The sequence below is a fragment of the Anser anser genome, assembly GCF_964211835.1.
Source record: "Anser anser genome assembly, chromosome: 2".
Classification (NCBI taxonomy): domain Eukaryota; kingdom Metazoa; phylum Chordata; class Aves; order Anseriformes; family Anatidae; genus Anser; species Anser anser.
This window is the reverse complement of record NC_139721.1, coordinates 17,568,767-17,586,299: the sequence shown is the minus strand read 5'-3', so window position 1 is coordinate 17,586,299 and position 17,533 is coordinate 17,568,767. Positions and strand designations below refer to the sequence as shown.

General features: G+C 33.1%; 1 long non-coding RNA gene across 1 annotated transcript; it reads right to left on the bottom strand.

Moving 5' to 3' along the window:
• Positions 1 to 2,186: 2,186 nt before the first annotated feature.
• LOC310894116 lies at positions 2,187 to 15,122 on the bottom strand. The gene is made up of 5 exons (XR_014579571.1): positions 15,100 to 15,122; positions 13,095 to 13,182; positions 11,374 to 11,408; positions 6,108 to 6,288; positions 2,187 to 3,033 (listed from the first exon to the last, which is right to left on the bottom strand). It is a non-coding gene; the product is annotated as an uncharacterized lncRNA (long non-coding RNA).
• Between the last annotated feature and the right edge of the window lie 2,411 nt (positions 15,123 to 17,533).

Here is a 17,533-nt window from a genome sequence, read left to right as displayed (position 1 = left end):
AAGTGGTTGTGGTGGAGCTCAGCTGCCCGCCTGAGTAACATCACCACACTCCTCGGCAGGGAAGAACTTCAACTTTGAAAGCTGGTATAGTTTATAATTGTTGATTTTTTTAATGTTAAAACACACACACACGCACACACATACACACACACACACACAAAACAGCAACATTTACCACCTAAGAACTGTTCAAGTAACAAATTCTCTATACGTCTTCCCATTTTCCTCCACACAGCGAGCTGAAAATTCACGTATCATGTACTGTGATTTTTAACCTACATTAAAAAGTTTTTCATTTTATTATATTATATAATTTTATTCCATACTGAAAGACCATTCAAATCAATAGAATAGTTGTTTTTACTTTCCATGGCTTTTTGGACAAGTTTCACATTTGGTGAGATCTGTATGATGTCCCACAGAATAAAATAATTAAACTGCAAGTCAGGCTATGTTTTCTGTTACTACAGGAGTGCTGCATCAGTTCATATTAATCGTGGGAAACAGATTCTACCTGTCTTGTTAATTAGATAGCTATGGATTAATAGTGAAAAATAATTTTATCTTTTTCTATTATTGGTGCCTGAGTTTCTCAATGCGGTAGCTGTTATTGAAAAGTAGTTTTGTCAGAGCTTACTTTACCACTGTTAACTATGTCATCTTTCATTCTTTGTTAGACTAACAGAATCAGAATATAGAGTAATTTATGTTCAAGTGACCTCCAGGAAACCGATTGCTTTCCCTATTTTGGTATCATCCATGAACTTTATGAGACTGTATTCTGTCCCACTTTCTAGGATAATTAATAAAGAAGAAAAACTGTGTTAGCCTCCATACTGGGATATCTCTAGTACCTGGGTAACAGCTGAACTTTGTACCACAAATAAAATTCCAGGCAGTTTTCTACTGACTATATAGCCCACCTAACCAAAGCTTATCTAACCATTTTGTCTGTAGGGAGAAACATAAATGACTTAAGTCTGCCTGAGTCTATTCAGATCCATTAATATTTTTGACTTTCCTGCTTCCAAGGACAGATCGTACAGGTTTTCTACTGGATAACTATTAGGTTGAACTTTATGTAGAATGGTATTTCTGTCTGTCTATGCTCCTTCTTTAGTTCTATAGTTCACTGGTTAGAAAGCACCTGGAGAAACAAATGATCTTCTGCCTAGAGAATATATTAGTATTAGTATTAGTATTAGTATTGTCAGATGTACGTTCCATATCATTAACTAATAACTTGAAACAGTAGGAGAGTGTGAAGAGTGGTTGTCATTATTCTTTCTAAAGAAATGCTTAGTCAATTTAAGTAGCACAAGAAGTCACTATATAACAGTATAATTAGACTTCTCACCTCACCCTGAAATAGTGACATGTGAGTTTCAGACATTATCCCAATGCATGTATAGCATCAAATATTTAAATATTCATTTGTAAAAGGAATGGAGCATCAATATTCCCTTGCAGGTGTCTTAACATACTATAAAGTAATTCATGTTTTTCTTCACTGGTCCTCCCACTGAGTATACAATGAGAAATGGAGGAGAGTTCAAAGGAGGTGCTACACTCACATAAAGACAAGACTTCACAGTATTTTAGAGAAACTTGAACTTCTCAGTGTTCTTGAAGGGGAATCTTCTTTTCAGAGAAGGACTAGAGTAGTGGAAGAGAGTCCTGTACTTCCACTTGAAAGAAGGGGAATAGGATGGGTTGTGCCAGTTGCTACTTGGAAAGGTTGTTCACAGAAGCTAATGCACACAGTAGTGCATTTCCCTTCACAATAAAAACAGACAATTTCCAGGCCACACAGTTAAACAAGCACCATTTTGCACGTGACATACTGTACAACTGTTTATTAAGTTGAGGTGTGAAGCTATGCCTGGACTACTTAAAGCATTTACTGTATTCAAGAGATACAATATGAGGTCACTTCAGTTACTTCAGTTTAATTACAGGATAAGTAGTCCAAATTCTCCAGTATTCCGAGTGAATGTAGTAACCACTTAGAAGCTGGTTTAAAGATGGGGATAGATCCTTGTACTAGGTGACTACAAAGGCTATGAATTTTGTCAATAATATATTTATTTAGAATCCATAATTCTAATATTATACAAGATCACATAAGCAAAAAAGAATCTCAAACCTTGAAGAGATGATAAGGGGGGGGGGGGGGGGCGGGTGAAGGTAGGGGGAGAGTAGACCATTACAATACTAAAGATAGAAAACAATTATACTTTTGTTTGTTTGTTTGCATATATTTGCATGGCATCTAGCTCAGCAAAACTAATTTTTTTTTGTTGTAGTTTTGGGGGACTAATGCCATGAAAATATTAAAGAGGACAACAAAGCATTGTTCTAACTACCTGGGATTCTTAAGAAAAAGAATAATCTTAATCTTCTTTAGATATTGAAACACTAAGTCATTTTAATGTGAAAACTTTTTTCTTGTCTTTAAGTTCACCAGTTTATTCTATTTTTATTGATATTTCTAGATTATAATTAACAATACTCAAAATACCTGTGAGAAATTACTGATGTTGAACTTGTAAATATGGAATATATAGGAGTGTACATGAAATTAAAGAGGTGAAACAGAAGTAATCAAAATGGAAACAATGAAGAATACTAGGCAAACAATAACAAGGACTTCCAAATATGTACATAGAAGGAATGAAGAAGTCTATTCTAATTTTTATTGTAAACGTATGAAAAGATTAACTAGAATGATAATTTTTTGCCGTGGAGTGCATAATTGAAGATGCAATGACAGACCACACACACACACATAAACAAACAAACAAAAAAACACGTTGTAGTCAATCTGATTAATTTAGAAAACTGCAATTCCCAAGGGAGAATTCTTCTATCTTAGATAACCAGTTCTGAAAATTCTAAGCATTAGAGTAGTATCATTGCTTTAAATTGTTGATTGCATATTAGAAATTTAAAGGGTGCCCTAGGAGCATTCATCAACAGATCTGTTGTTCAGAAAACTTCAGACTTCAGCAGCTTCCATGGGCTTATTGTAATCTGAAAAGGAAGAGTGAAAAATATTTACAAATAACATCACTGTTATTAAATAAATGTTAATAACAAGTAGTAAAAGAAGTTTTACATATTTATTAGAAGATATATTGGAAAAATATATATATATTCTTTCACATATACATATGAAAAAGTTATATCATGTGTATATATAATATTCTTAAGTATTATAGATTATATTCTTACATTTATTCTTCTATGTATATTACATATAATGCATGTATATTATTTCACCAATTCTTTGCAACTTGAATTTTGGAACCATAGAGTAGGAATTATATATGACAAAGAATTTACTAGGTCTTGCTTGAACCACACTTAAAAAACAAACAGAAAAACAAACAAAAACATTATTAATGTTTTTAAAAAGGGATAATGTACATCTGAAGAAAGAAAATAAAATTGAAGAATGATTCACAGGAGGTCAGACTGTTTGGGAAAATATGTGGTTCACAAAGTTGAAATGTTATCACAGTAAAGAAAACAGTAATCTTCCATGGGAAAACAGTTAAATTTGTGGTGAAGGTTCATATAGTTTAACCATATGGATGATCTTTGTAGTTGAACACAGAAAATAATATAAATATAAAAATAGTAACTGGGCGTTAGAAATAAAGAGACTCAATAAGGTGACAGAAAGGGAATTCAAAAGTCATGGACAAGCACATCGAAAACAGGTCTGTTAAAAGCAGGTTCTCTGCTGTTTTGGCCTTACTGAATTCTGTCCCAAGTTATCTCTTTGTACATTACATTGATTTGGCCATGAGAAATACCCCTTCCAATGAACAATTTTTCCAAAGCTATTTTGCATTGTAGTTAATTTAAATTTGTCCTCATCTTTGCAGTTATTAAGTAAACTGATAAACTCTGACTGGTTATATTCATATAACCACCTGGTGGGCAGTGGATGAAATAAGAAAGCATTAGGTCTCCATATCTTTTTATGCTTTCTCTGTGTTCAGCAGTATATTGTTCTTATACAGAAACTTTTACATATGACAATTAGCTTTGCATTATAGATTAAAATATCTCATTACAAATTTATAGTCATCCCAGCTAATTCTAGAGTTTCATCTGTAATAGTTGGTGTTATATGAGATTAGTCTTACAACCTAGACCTGTTTGGGATTGCCCTTGTAGTGTTTGAAACATTAAATTAATAATATTGTGAATGTTTAACTAGACAATTTTAGCTAAAAGGAAATGTTAAATTAACCATGCTAAAATGAAAATAATTTGTTTTCAATATCAGTATTTTGAAACTTCACTGTAACCAAAATATGTTTATTAGAAACATTATTACATTTTTCCAGACCAGTACATTAAAAAAAAAAAAAAAGGTCTCTTTTTTCCAAAATTAACAGACCTGGCATGTGAAAAAATGCCAACTGATATTTTGTGCTGATAGGAAGGTAAATCAGTGAAGAATATTAATATTTTAAAAGAACATCACAGAAGAAAGTAACATGTATGATAGATACCACACACACACACAAAAAAAAAAGAAAAAAAGAAAAAAAAAAAAGGAGAGAAAGAATTGTATTATTTTAGTACAATTAGAAACACTGTTCCATACTGATATTGATTAAACATCTAGGACTGACACAAATTGAACACTGACTGTTGCAAACGTTATTCTGTTGTCACATAAAATCTTAAACACTAGTACTATGCGTTATGTATATGATTTCCTTAATCTAGTTAACAAGAAAATAAAAATGTCAATGAACTACAAAATCTTTTGGCTTTCGGTCCAAACTTTACTAGTCTTGGCAATTTTTGTACCTGGAAAGGGTAAGGAAATAGCATTGTCTATGATAATAATTTTGGTCCCCTCATAGGAAATAATGCAAAACTCTGGAATTATACCCCCAATAGGAACTGCAATATTCCAAATGTTTCAGTTTTGAGACCAAATTATTTCTTGTTATTTTATTGCCACTGGAATAAAAGTAATAAGAGAGTATTTTTTTTCTATCTGTCCCTTTCAATCCATCTCTATATTATGACTCAGAGTTTTCAGCTACTTCTTTCAGAAACTGTTTTTGTGTTTTCATTTCTCTTTACTACTCTTGTACTACTGTCTTGATAACTCAATTATTTCATACTGACAAAGTATTACATTAATCATTGTTTAAGAGATTATGTAACTTTTTTTTATTTGTCTCTGGCTAAAGTTCAATTTTTGTAGAAAATGCACTTAGTGTGCAAGTTTGGATTATAAAATAAAATGCCACTGCATCAAATAGCATAGCTTTGGTAATTTGGTAATTATTCTATTGCAGTTTCTGAAACGATGTTCTTAAAAAAAAAAAAACTTTTTTTTTTGATTTCTCTTACAAACTCTGCTTTGTAGCTATTTTGACATAGCAAGACAAAATATTCAGACAAAATATTGTAACAATGTATAGAAATTAGAACTATTAAGAGAAAAAAAGAATCTGGATCATAATACAAAATGAAGATTTAGAAAATCCATAAGTAAAGGCACTAGTACACAATATCTTTGGGAATAAAAAATGAGAAACAGTGGGTTCAGTTGCAATTCAAGTAATAAATTAATAATGAAAATGCAAATGGATAAGTACTAGAGAAGTTAGAAGAGTCAATAACAGTCAGTCATTATTAATTTAAATTCCTCAATTTTAATAACTAATACTGTTTTCAAAGACACTGAATACCAGCAACTCCACTGAAATTGTAGGTGCTCAGTAAAATAGAAGGTCAAGTTGAGTTTGCTTGATACAGTCAGATTTAAATATTTAATGTAAACTCAACACTTAAAACTTTGATGTAAATAGACTGTCACTGTATTAAAAAGAAGGATAAATAGAACAAGAAGAAAGTAGAGTAAAAAGTATGTGTGCACACCTCACAGCTACTTAGGCAGGCTTTTGTCATTAAACCTGCTATTCCAATTTTCCACAAACATCTGTCATGCTCTTCCAGTTGAGTTACAAGTTTTTAAAAGAGGACTTGAAGTGTTCAGGAGACTTTCAAGCAACAAACTGGTGAAATTGCTATGTTCTTATAGACCATGTCTTGAATATTACATTTACCTTTATTCCTTCTTATTTGTGTCGAAAGTGTAGGTTTCGGGATGTCACGTACTGAAAGAAGCATCTTAATGAAGGTAAGAAGTTTGTACTTATGGAATCTCTTCTTCGTGAACCTAACTAGATAGACTATTCTGCAGAAAATTAAGCGTGTGTCGCAAGGAGCAAGGGAAAACTATCCAACCTAAGTAAAATTGACCATAAATAGTAAAATTTGAATATTACACGAACATTAAGAAACAACAAGGAAAGAATGATTAGGTGTCATGTATTAATAAATGTATAAAAGTAACCTGAAGAGAACATACAAGAGGAGGAAACTCCCCACTTCAATGTCATGACCCTCCTAGTAAAGAAGTTGGGATGCTGATGAGTCATCATAAACCCCAGAACTTCTTCCTGAGAAAAAAGTTGTCACCACAAACCTTAGGACATTGGGGAACAGTGAAAGGGAAAGTGTATAACTAAAGAAAGGTGTATTTTCCTTTATAATAATAATAATAATAATAATAATAATAATAATATACCTATATAATAATATAATAATATAATCCTGTGTATCATATTTGAGTGTAGTGCTGTTGGGAATGATCTATAATAGTTGGGTAATTTGCCCTGTGTCAGTATTGTGTTAGTTTGATTCTTAATTACTCCTTGATAATATTGTGAAGACATTAATTAGACCAGATTCTTGTTTTTGCATAGAAGGTGTGCTTTTTTAGCTCTCATAAATTATGAGGTGTTTGGTCTAGAACCACACCCTTGAGCCTTGGTTATAATTTGGATGCAACAGAAGAACTCTGCAATTTGCATTGTATTACTCTGAGGAGTCTTACTAGGTCTTCAATTTCTCTCTAAAGAGCTCCCGTGATATTTAATAGAGTGACTGCACTGATATTCTATGAAATAAAAGGCTCTAGTTTAAAACAGAAAAATAAGTTAACAGTCTCATTTCAAACATTAGACAGTGCTTTTAATTCTTAACAATTGTTACACATCCAGTTCCATATTTTTGAGTTATTTATGTGGAAAGAGATGGCCTTGCTCAAGCTAAAAGGATGAATTAATTCAGCAAGGTAAAACTGATACCTTCAAAATCAATATATGTAGCAAATTATAAAAATCATGTAGGCTTTGACATAATCAGGTAGAGAGTTTATCAGCAGCAGAAAAAAAAAAAAAAACACTATCTTGCAATTAAGTTAAGCATCCTGCAAATAAGGAATTGACTCCTTTTGAAATTGGCTCCTTTTATACATGAATAAAATTCATAAAAACACAAAATATACGCACAATTAGCAGTACATGTATGCAATATATTTCAATCGTCAAAGCAATTAATTTTCTTAAGTCATTATGTAATACTCATGAATCAACCTTTTAACATCTATAATCAAAGATTATTTTCAGATTGAACACATGAAAGAACTATGTCTACAAATCTTATTAAGCTTTAAAAAATGTCATTTCTAAAGTAAATTTCTCATCACTATTTCATTAGAAATAATGGGAACTGGAAGGAGGAGATAGTGCCTTTTAAGAGGATCTTTAAAGGAAATAACTAAAGGTTCTGTTCCTCACTCTTAACTCAGTGGGACTGCTGCCTAACAAGCGACTGGAGGGTTGGACTGGCAATAATTATCTTTCTATTTTAGTCCATGTTCATTTCAGTTTCTAAATTTAAATAAAACTTACTTAAAACTACTTAAATATATATAGACATTATAGAAATGTCAAATAAATATATATATTCAATCTGTGGTAGCTTTAGAAATAGCACTTCCAAAGTAATAATAAATCATCTTTGCTATTAAAAGAGGCCATGCTGAGTTGTTCTCCCACATGGTAGAGTGCAAAAAGTCAGTCTTATCTATCAATCACCTGTGCCATTATCTGTAGATGAAGGTTCAGGAAATAATGGAATTAGCAGAGGCAGCATGTCTAATGTTCCCTACTCGAGTTTTCCATGAGAAAAGGGCAGCACAGTAAAGCCTTCTGACTGTAACTCATAGGACTATGCCTTGTAGTACCCAATAAACATGTGTGGCCTGGCAAAATGGCTTTTCAGTTAGTAAGATGGCAAAGGATGATAGAGTAGGTGGCCATTAAAATACCTCTCTGTCTCTATTTCCCATGACTTGGGAATAAAAATGTTCATTGAAAAAGCTGTAAAAAGGTCTAATACTTTCAAGTAAAATTTTAGTTACATCAAAAATATCAGGAAAAGATCCTCATTTCAATACAACTTGCTGTAAGAAAAATTCTGAAATTATATGTTTTCAAAAACTATATTATCAAAGTGATAATATAAATGTGATGCTTACTGCTTATTTTGAGACAGTGCAGCATTATGTAATGACTGCAGGCTTTTTCTAGCTCATTCTGTCTTTGGTCTGAACCTTGCCGGATTTTACGAAAAAAAAAAAAAAAAGAGTCATGAAAAAAGCATTTGCTGTTTATTTTCTTTTACAATAATGCAATTTTAGCAATTTGTATAATCACATAATTTTAGCAATTCGCATGCTTTTAAACACTTAGTTTGAGATGTAAAAAATATTGATGACTTAATTCATTTACTTCATTGGGGCAGGTATTCCCCACCTTTGAAAATGATTTAAAGCCAGAGGGAGTGGTTATCATCTTCTTGCCTGAGCTCTCTTCTAATAAGGGTAATGAGATGTCAGAGCATTATTAACTATTATTATTATTATTATTGTTATTGTTATTATTATTCATTAATATAATTATTAACATTATTATAACTATTATTATTTAGATCTAGTAAAATCATTTATCACGTAACTTTTATGAATATATGAATAAATATATGTGTATGCTATTATTTTGGATCAGCTTTTTCAGATCCTGCTGCTAAAACTTTAATTCTAGACTGAATGTGTTTCTATAACCTTGAATTTCTTATATGCTTGTGAATTAAAGAGCTCTTTAAATGCATTTCACTTCCCCATAAAAAGTGTTTGTAATCTGTTATTAAGCCACCTGACAAGTTCTTCTTTGCTATGTAAATCAATTATTTGAATTGTCTGACTATAAGCTATTTTAAAACACTTAATTGTTCCTTCCTCTTCTCTGAAATGTTTCCAGCTATTGAGCCACCCAAAGAAATGAAGCACAACAAAGAACACTGTATTATTTCTACAGTACTTGCACAGCAGTAACTTTTAAAGTCTGTATAAACAGTACCGTTTTCTTTGGTTTTGTATTATAAATTGACCATACTGAGGTACCAGTTAATTCTACTAAATAATTTACAGCACAATTTCCCCCAATTTTTGTTGTATGCAAACTTTATAATAAATTGTTGCAAAGTGTTGTTAACCTAAATAAGATTTTTTTTTGGCAACCATGTTTAAACAGGACATAATGTAACTTATAAGTCAGCTGTTATTTTATTTTGGTTAGCACTTTTTTTTTTTCCCTAAAATAATTTTCAAGAGATACCTATGTGAATTTTTTTAGAGGTGAGAAGAGAAAAATATATTAAAAGAAAAAAAAAAAAAGAGAGAAAATGAAAAAAAACTGAAAAAGGCATAAATAAGGCCATACATGAAAAAAACTGGTCATTAATAAAAAGCAGTATCAAAATGTATGGTATGACTGTACAATATTGGTGTTATAGTAAGATTTTCAACTTGTTTTCATAGCTGTATTTCCTAGACATGCAGTTCCCCACAGTTATCCTTACACTAGGTAAGGATCTGTCCTATATACACATACATTCCTCTCCATGTGGTAATACATATTAAATTAATAGGTAAGGTGACTGTACTCTTTCTTTTTCCTCTCTCACTTGGACAAACAACCTGATCTCATAAGGCATAAATTTACAATATTATCCTGTATAATGCTGTCTCATATAGGCCTGTTTTTATAGGCCTAAGCTATATAATCAATAAACACAAAGTATTACTTGCAATGAATTTCAGAAGACTAAAATCCTTATTAGTCATTACTTTTCTTTTTGTCACAATATTCCTTTCAGTTGCTCGCTATGTAATATAGATAACTTTTTGTACAACATATAGATAGTTGTTGAAAATCTGTATGCTAAAGAATGCCATTCTATATTTTCTAAATAAGTGTATTGTTTGGATTAAAACATAACCAGACAAGTAAATTAGAACTTTACAGAAATGTAATTACTTAAAATCTGTGTCCAAGTGAGATTACAGCTGTTATGCAACTAAAGAGGTGATGAATGATGGGAAGGAAGGAGTAAAGGAGTAATAAGTCAGTGTCACTCTGTGTTCCTGAGACGAACTCCAGCTTCATTTTCTCTTCCCTTTAAAAAAGCTACTTAAGTAAGAAACTATATAGAGATAATGTGAGACAAATGTATACATGCACTATTTACCTTGCTTCTGAGCAAAGGGTAGCTTATAAACTGCTTATAAACTAAGATCAGTGCATAATATTAGGATTTTGTAGGTTATCTAGGTTTTACTTCAGTTTGTTTTCTAATGAACTAGCTAGTTATGTAGAACATTTTTATAAAGCAAGACAGAAATTTATAATTTTAAAATGTATCTGAAATGCTGCTAGAGAATTGCTAATGTTTATTCAGTTTCTAGCCAAAAATGTTAAACACGGTTAACCATAGAGTTAATGACAAAACATGATTGACTTGGTTTTATAACAGTTTAATGCTGACATTCTTAATGGAAATTCTATCATGTCATTGCATTGTTCTGTGAAAAGCTATTAACGTTCCAAACAAAGGTTTAGTCTCGTGTTTATAAAATAACTTACCTAAAGCACTAATTCAAACTAAAGTGGTTAAAAGAAAGAACAAATCTGTGCTTAAAAGAACATTTTCTCCATAAATTAGGAGGAAAAAAACTCTACCTAGAAATACTTTATTACTTTCGTGTATGTGTGTTGCAATAAAATCTGCACTATAAACTGTGAATAGTGTATTCATTCCAAAATATTTTGTCATTCTACAGTTTCCAGCCAATGATATTTGAAAATCTTCAACATATGACTTGATTATTATTATTATTATTATTTTCTAATAATATGAGATTTTGATGCAAAACATTTTCTGAAGGCTTATATTATAAATGGTAGACAATAGCAAACTATAGGGGAGCTGCTCAGCAGCTGTCTATAACTATGATGATGATTTAATACAAGAAATTATAAAAATAGTCAGCAAGCTGTTTAAACTGGTTTGGTTACTGATATAATGATTTTTTGTTTGTTTTTGTTTTTCCTTGTATTTAACTTTACTTCTCTTTGAACAAACCTGGTTTCTTTAGGAGGCTTTAACGGATCTTAGAACTGCAAAACAAAATTAAGAAGCAGAAATATAAACAATCCATGTGTTAAAACACTGGAGTTCATTTATAGACTCTGTTAATTTAGTGATTTGTCTCTACTTTTATTCTATTTATTTTATTAATAGCAACTCTTATTTTATTATTAATAATTATTATTGCTAAATTGATAAATTAATACATTATTTGGATTAAAACATTATCAGACAAGTAAATGAGAACATTACAGAAATAGTTACTCAAAATTTGTGTCTAAATATAATTAGTAATAATTATAACAAATGATATTTTATTAATACTAAAATGTTATATTAAATATTAACATTATTAATAAAGGAAAAATATTACATTCTGCTGTGTACACAAAACAGCATCATATGCTGTGCATCACAGTTTTTACATCCAGGAACCATTAAAAAAAAAAAAAAAGAGTACATACAAGGCATTAAAAGCTAGAATTAGAAAGAGGAATTACAATATAAGAGATAAAATCAACTAGGATCCTCAGTGGCTATCCAAGTATTTTAAATAAAAACTGAAACACCACTATTACTCGTTGATTACACAGAAAGGAGAAGGTCTTACAACTGAAAGACAAAACTCTTTTCTTTTTTTTCTCCATTGTCCAATCAGCACTACTGGTCTATCTGGATTCAGAAATGTGTAGACTGTCAGCCTAAATAATATAGCTGATGCTTCTCTGAAATAATGAGGTTCTGATAAAAAGGCAAAACCAGAAATGGCAAGAAGACACAAATTGATTGTCTGGCCATAGACTGATCACTTTGTTTTGTCAAGAACAAAACTGTGTGTATATGATCTTCAAACAGAACCATTTCCTTTCTTTGAACCTGCAATACTCTGCTTTGGTAAGGTAGACTCTTTGGTATCAGAAATGTAGCTTTGAAAATCCTTCCTCTACAGTATGCTCTTTTCCAGGCACTTTATCATTTCCCACAGTTAATCGATCTCCTGGAAATGATGCAGCTATGAACACTCCCCAGGAACCTGCTGTATATAATTCTCACATTCTGAACTTGTTTGCCATTGTCCTTCCTCTACATTGTGCCTGCTGTGCTGCAGTTTTCACTCCTAGTCACTGGGAGCCAAGAGATGACAGGAAGTATCTAAGTAAACATAACAGCTCCGAAAGTCTGTTATTCCTTGAGGTCCCAGGAATGCTTTGTAGTAGTTCAAAAAATGTAGCATGGAAGAAGAAAAGAAAAAAAAAAAAAAGAAAAAAAAGAAGCTTGCATTTGATTTTACTGTAACTTCAACAGTTAAACTCACTCCCTTATTTCCAACCAAAACTATTATTTTATTTTTAACTTGTATACATATATATATACATAATATATATATATGTATATATATTACCGTCTACTCATATCTACTTGGCAAACATGTCAGAGGGAAAAAGGGGAAAAAGGGGAAAACTTTGGCAGAAATGTCAGGGCAAAAATGTGAAAACCAAGATGTGTATTCATAACAATTAGAAAGAAAAACTTCTCACAAAAATCTTATTTTCTGAATGATAAGAAGCTCTTTAGTTTAAAGTTGGAAAATAAACTCGATGAAATATAACCTAATTTCTGGTTTCTAGTAAGCTAAAAAACATTATTTACCCTGACTAATTAAACTGGTTAGGAGGAAAACTGTCTGATTAAAATGTAACTGATATGGCTCATACCTCTGTACTCAGAAATAGCCTAACTGATTTCACTGGCACTGATTTCATTGGAAATGACTTGAAACTGGTTGCATTTCGTCTTTGCCACCTAAGGAAAAATAAAGTCAGGAAGGTATATGAATATCATTGCAAAAGAGAAAGGATCTTCAATCATGTAGAAAGCTGCCACTGTAAAGGGAATAATATGTTCCGCAAGAATTACTATGGTGTGCTGTGAAAAGACAGCTCATGGAGGCTCTTCTAGCTTTATGGGCCTTGCAGTTAAAGATCCAGCAGTCTGGCTATGTTCATGGGTCTACAAGACTTTTCCTGTGGACATCCTTCTATAGGTGATACTCTTGCAGAATTCAGAAAATTGTTTAACAAATTGAGAATATGTTTGCTTGTAAGTTTTATTGAGAGGACAAATATGGTAATGTATGTGAACACAATAAAGCGGGTTTTGAATAAATAGTATTAAAATGAACAAATTTACCCTAGCTCTTTTTTGGCTTGTAAAATGGACTCTCAGCTTTGCCATGAGAATAAAAAATGTTTCACAGCCTGTTCAAGTCAGGCAGTAATGGCTTGGTTTGATTTAAAGCAACTATTTGTCAGGAAGAGTTAGTGGTAGTGAAACTTGCTTCATCAGTTAACTGGCATATCAAAAATGAGGAATATTGTTCAAAAGTAATTTGCTCTTGAATACAGGCAGCCAAGTTGATCTTGAACATGAGCTTTGAAAATTAACCTTGAAGATGAACAGTGAACATTACTTGCAGTATTTTTCACTCTGGCCTCATACAATCAATAGACATTTAAACATTACCCTTTCTGTTAATAAATGCTATCCAAATAAATGTTACCAAAATCTTTCAGTTCAATTTTAAAATTTATTTATTTATTTATTTATTTATTAACCCTACCAACACATCACACATCTTACCTTAATTGGAAAACACTCATGAAGCATAATTTTTTTTTTTACCACTGCTTCTTTGTTTGAGGCTACTATTTTTCTCTGGACTTTTACACACTTTCATTAGTTTGATAAAATAGAGGTTACAACTAAGTGCTTTAACTTCCAAGAAAGATAAAGCATACGGTAAATTTTATCAGCAGGTTAAATAGTTTAACTAGATCATATTTATTTTGCTACTTTAATCTCTAGTAATCTCAGACTATATGCTTTCGTTTTACTTTGTGTGTTTGATTCTACTCACAGTAACACAAAAATTGTCAGACACGTTAGTAAATGTTGAAGAAGGGGATTTGTCTGTTTTGTAAGACCACTCTGAAATCCTATGACTAATTTGAATATCTGATCAGTCTTAAGTGGCCAATATATGTCAATTTATTTATTTATTTATTTATTCATTTATTTTGTAGGCTGTTTTTACTGTACCAACATAAATATGTAAAAATAACATTTTTTTCATTTTTTTCCTCAACATTTCCCAATGTATTCTGTCTTTCCAGCTCATTTTCTCCTTGTCCATAATAATTATGATCTTTTTATATCTTGGTGTTATTTGTAGCAAGTCCAAATTTAATATATGTTAATTAGTTAATATTCAATGTATTGTTCTTCTCCATAGTGTCAGTGAAAATGTTAAGAACAATCTAATCTATCTAATCTAATCTAATCTAATCTAAACTAATCTAATCTATCTAATCTATTTAATTTTTATAGATTTCTTTTTATTAAGAACAAATCTATCAATCTAACAATTATTGCTGCAATATTCATAGGGAAAATTCCTTCTAATAATTCCAATGGTTGGAGGACCGTTGTTGTGGTTTAACCCGGCTGGCAGCTAAACACCACAGAGCTGTTCGCTCACCCTCCCCCCTCCCTCGCTGGGATGGGGGAGAGAAGCAGGAAAGTGAAGCTGGTGAGTTGAGATAAAGACAGTTTATTAAGACAGAAATATAATAATAACAATAAGAATAATAATGATAATGATAATAGTATTAATAATAATAATGTGTAAGAAAACAAGTGATGCACAATGCAATTGCTCACCACCCGCTGACCGATGCCCAGCCTATCCCCGAGCAGCCGGCCCCCCACCCCGGCCAGCCACCCCTATATATTGTTTAGCATGACGTCAGATGGTATGGAATACCCCTTTGGCCAGTTTGGGTCAGCTGTCCTGGGTCTGTCCCCTCCCAGCTCCTGCTGCACCCCCAGCCTGCTCGCTGGCAGGACAGAGCGAGAAGCCGAAAAGTCCTTGGCCTGGTGTAAACACTGCTCTGCAACAATTAAAACATCAGCATGTTATCAGCGCTCTTCTCATCCTAATCCAAAACATAGCACCCTACCAGCTACTATGAGGGAAAATTAACTCTGTCCTAACTGGAACCAGGACAACCGTAAATGCAGATTTGTGAAATTTTCCAAATTTAAAGGAAAGTTGCATTATTTTTGTCATTTTGACACAAAATATGTCACAATTAAGTCCTTTGGCTATGTTTCTTTCATTATGCTGATGCTTTGCTATTGGATTTGATATTCTCTTTAGTGACCATCCCACAGGAATGGTGTCAAGCTGTGGCAACGAAGGTTCACACTAGACATCAGGAAGAGGTTCTTCACTGAGAGGGTTGTCACACACTGGAACAGGCTCTCCAGGGAAGAAGTCACTGCACAAAGCCTGTCGGAGTTTAAGAAGTGTTTGGACTGTGCATTTAGTCACATGGTCTGAATTCTTGGGTAGACCTGTGTGGTGCCAGGAATTGGACTCGATGATCCTTATGGGTCCCTTCCAACTCAGGATATTCTATGATTCTATATGCTAGAGGGAAGGGATGCCATACCTTGAGGAGTAGGCCCATGTGAATCTCATGAAGGTCTGAGTACAAGTCTGCATGCAATATCATGGCAATCCCCAGTATCAATAAAAAGTGGATGGAAAATAGATTGAGAGCAGGCCTGCAGAGAAGGACTGGGGGGTACTTCTGGAAGAAAAACTTGACATGAGACAGCAGTGTACACTTGCAGCTCAGAAAGCCAATCATATCTTGGACTGCATCAAAAGAAGCATGACCAGCAGGCTGAGGGACATGTTTCTCCACCTCTACTCTTATAAGATCCTCACCTAGAGTACTGTGCTCACCTTTGGGGGACACAGCATAAGATATGAACCTGCTAGAGGGGGTCCAGAGGAGGGCCATGAGGATGATAAGAGGTCTAGAGCACATCTCCTATGAAGACAGGCTGAAGAAGTTGGGGTTGTTCAGCCTAGAGAAGAGAAGGCTCCAGGGAGACCTTACTGCAGCCTTTCAATATATAAAGGTGGCTAATAAAAAAGATAGACTCTTTATTAGGGAGTGTAGTAATAGGAAGTGAAATAATGGTTTTAAACTGGAAGAGGATAGATTTTAGATTAGATATTTGGAAGAAATTCTTTACTCAGAGGGTGGTGAGGCACTGGAAGAAGTTTCCCAGAGAAGTTGTGGATGCCCCATCCCTGGATGTGGGTTGGATGGGGCTTTAGACAACGTGATCTAGTGGGAGGTGTCCCTGGCCATGTCAGGGGGTGTTACAATTAGATGATCTTTAAGGTCCCTTAGAGATGGGTGCAGTACTCCAGGTGGGGGTCTCACAAAGGTGGACCAGAGGGAATGAATCACCTCCGTCGACCTGTTGGCCATGCTTCTTTTAATACAGCCCAGAATACGGTCAGCTTTCTGGGCTGCAGTAGTACATTGCTGGCTCATGCTGAGCTTCTCCCAAGTCCTTCTCCTCAGAGCTGCTCTCAACCCATTCTCCACCCAGCCTGCATTTAGCTTGGGTTTGCCTCATAGTTTCAGTTTTCTGTAGATTTTTATGGCTTTCTTTTTATTTTCTGAGGATGTTTATTTTTAAGGAAATTTTGTATATAAAAATACTAAGGTTACTATACATTTTGTATTAAAATTTTAAATGACTATCACTTTGCCTGCTTGCTGTATAGAGCTTTTACAGAGCACCTCAGAAATAATTGTCAGATGTACAATTAAATCACCAGTTAAGTATATAATCAGGAATATGACCATTCTAAGGGGTTTGAATTTAGCTTATGAAAGTATCTACAACCACTAACTTCAGTAGGCTTGAAGAGACAGTCAGTGATACTTGTACAAGGGAGAGAAGAGAAAATGTTCAGAAAAAAGACAAATTGTTTTGGATTCTCCTCCTCCTCCACCACCACCACCGCCACGCCCCAACAAACAATCTAACAAACAAAAACCAGAGAATAGAATCATAGAATACCCCAAGTTGGAAGAGACCCACAAAGATCAATGAGCACAACTCCTGGCTCCATACAGGATGACCCAAAAATCAAACCATATATCTGAGAATGTTGTACAGACTTCTTTTTTTTTTTAATTCTGACAGGCTTGCTGCCCTGATCACATCCCTAGGGAGCCAGTTCCAGTGTTCCAGTGTCCAAATAGATGAATTTGGTGTTACT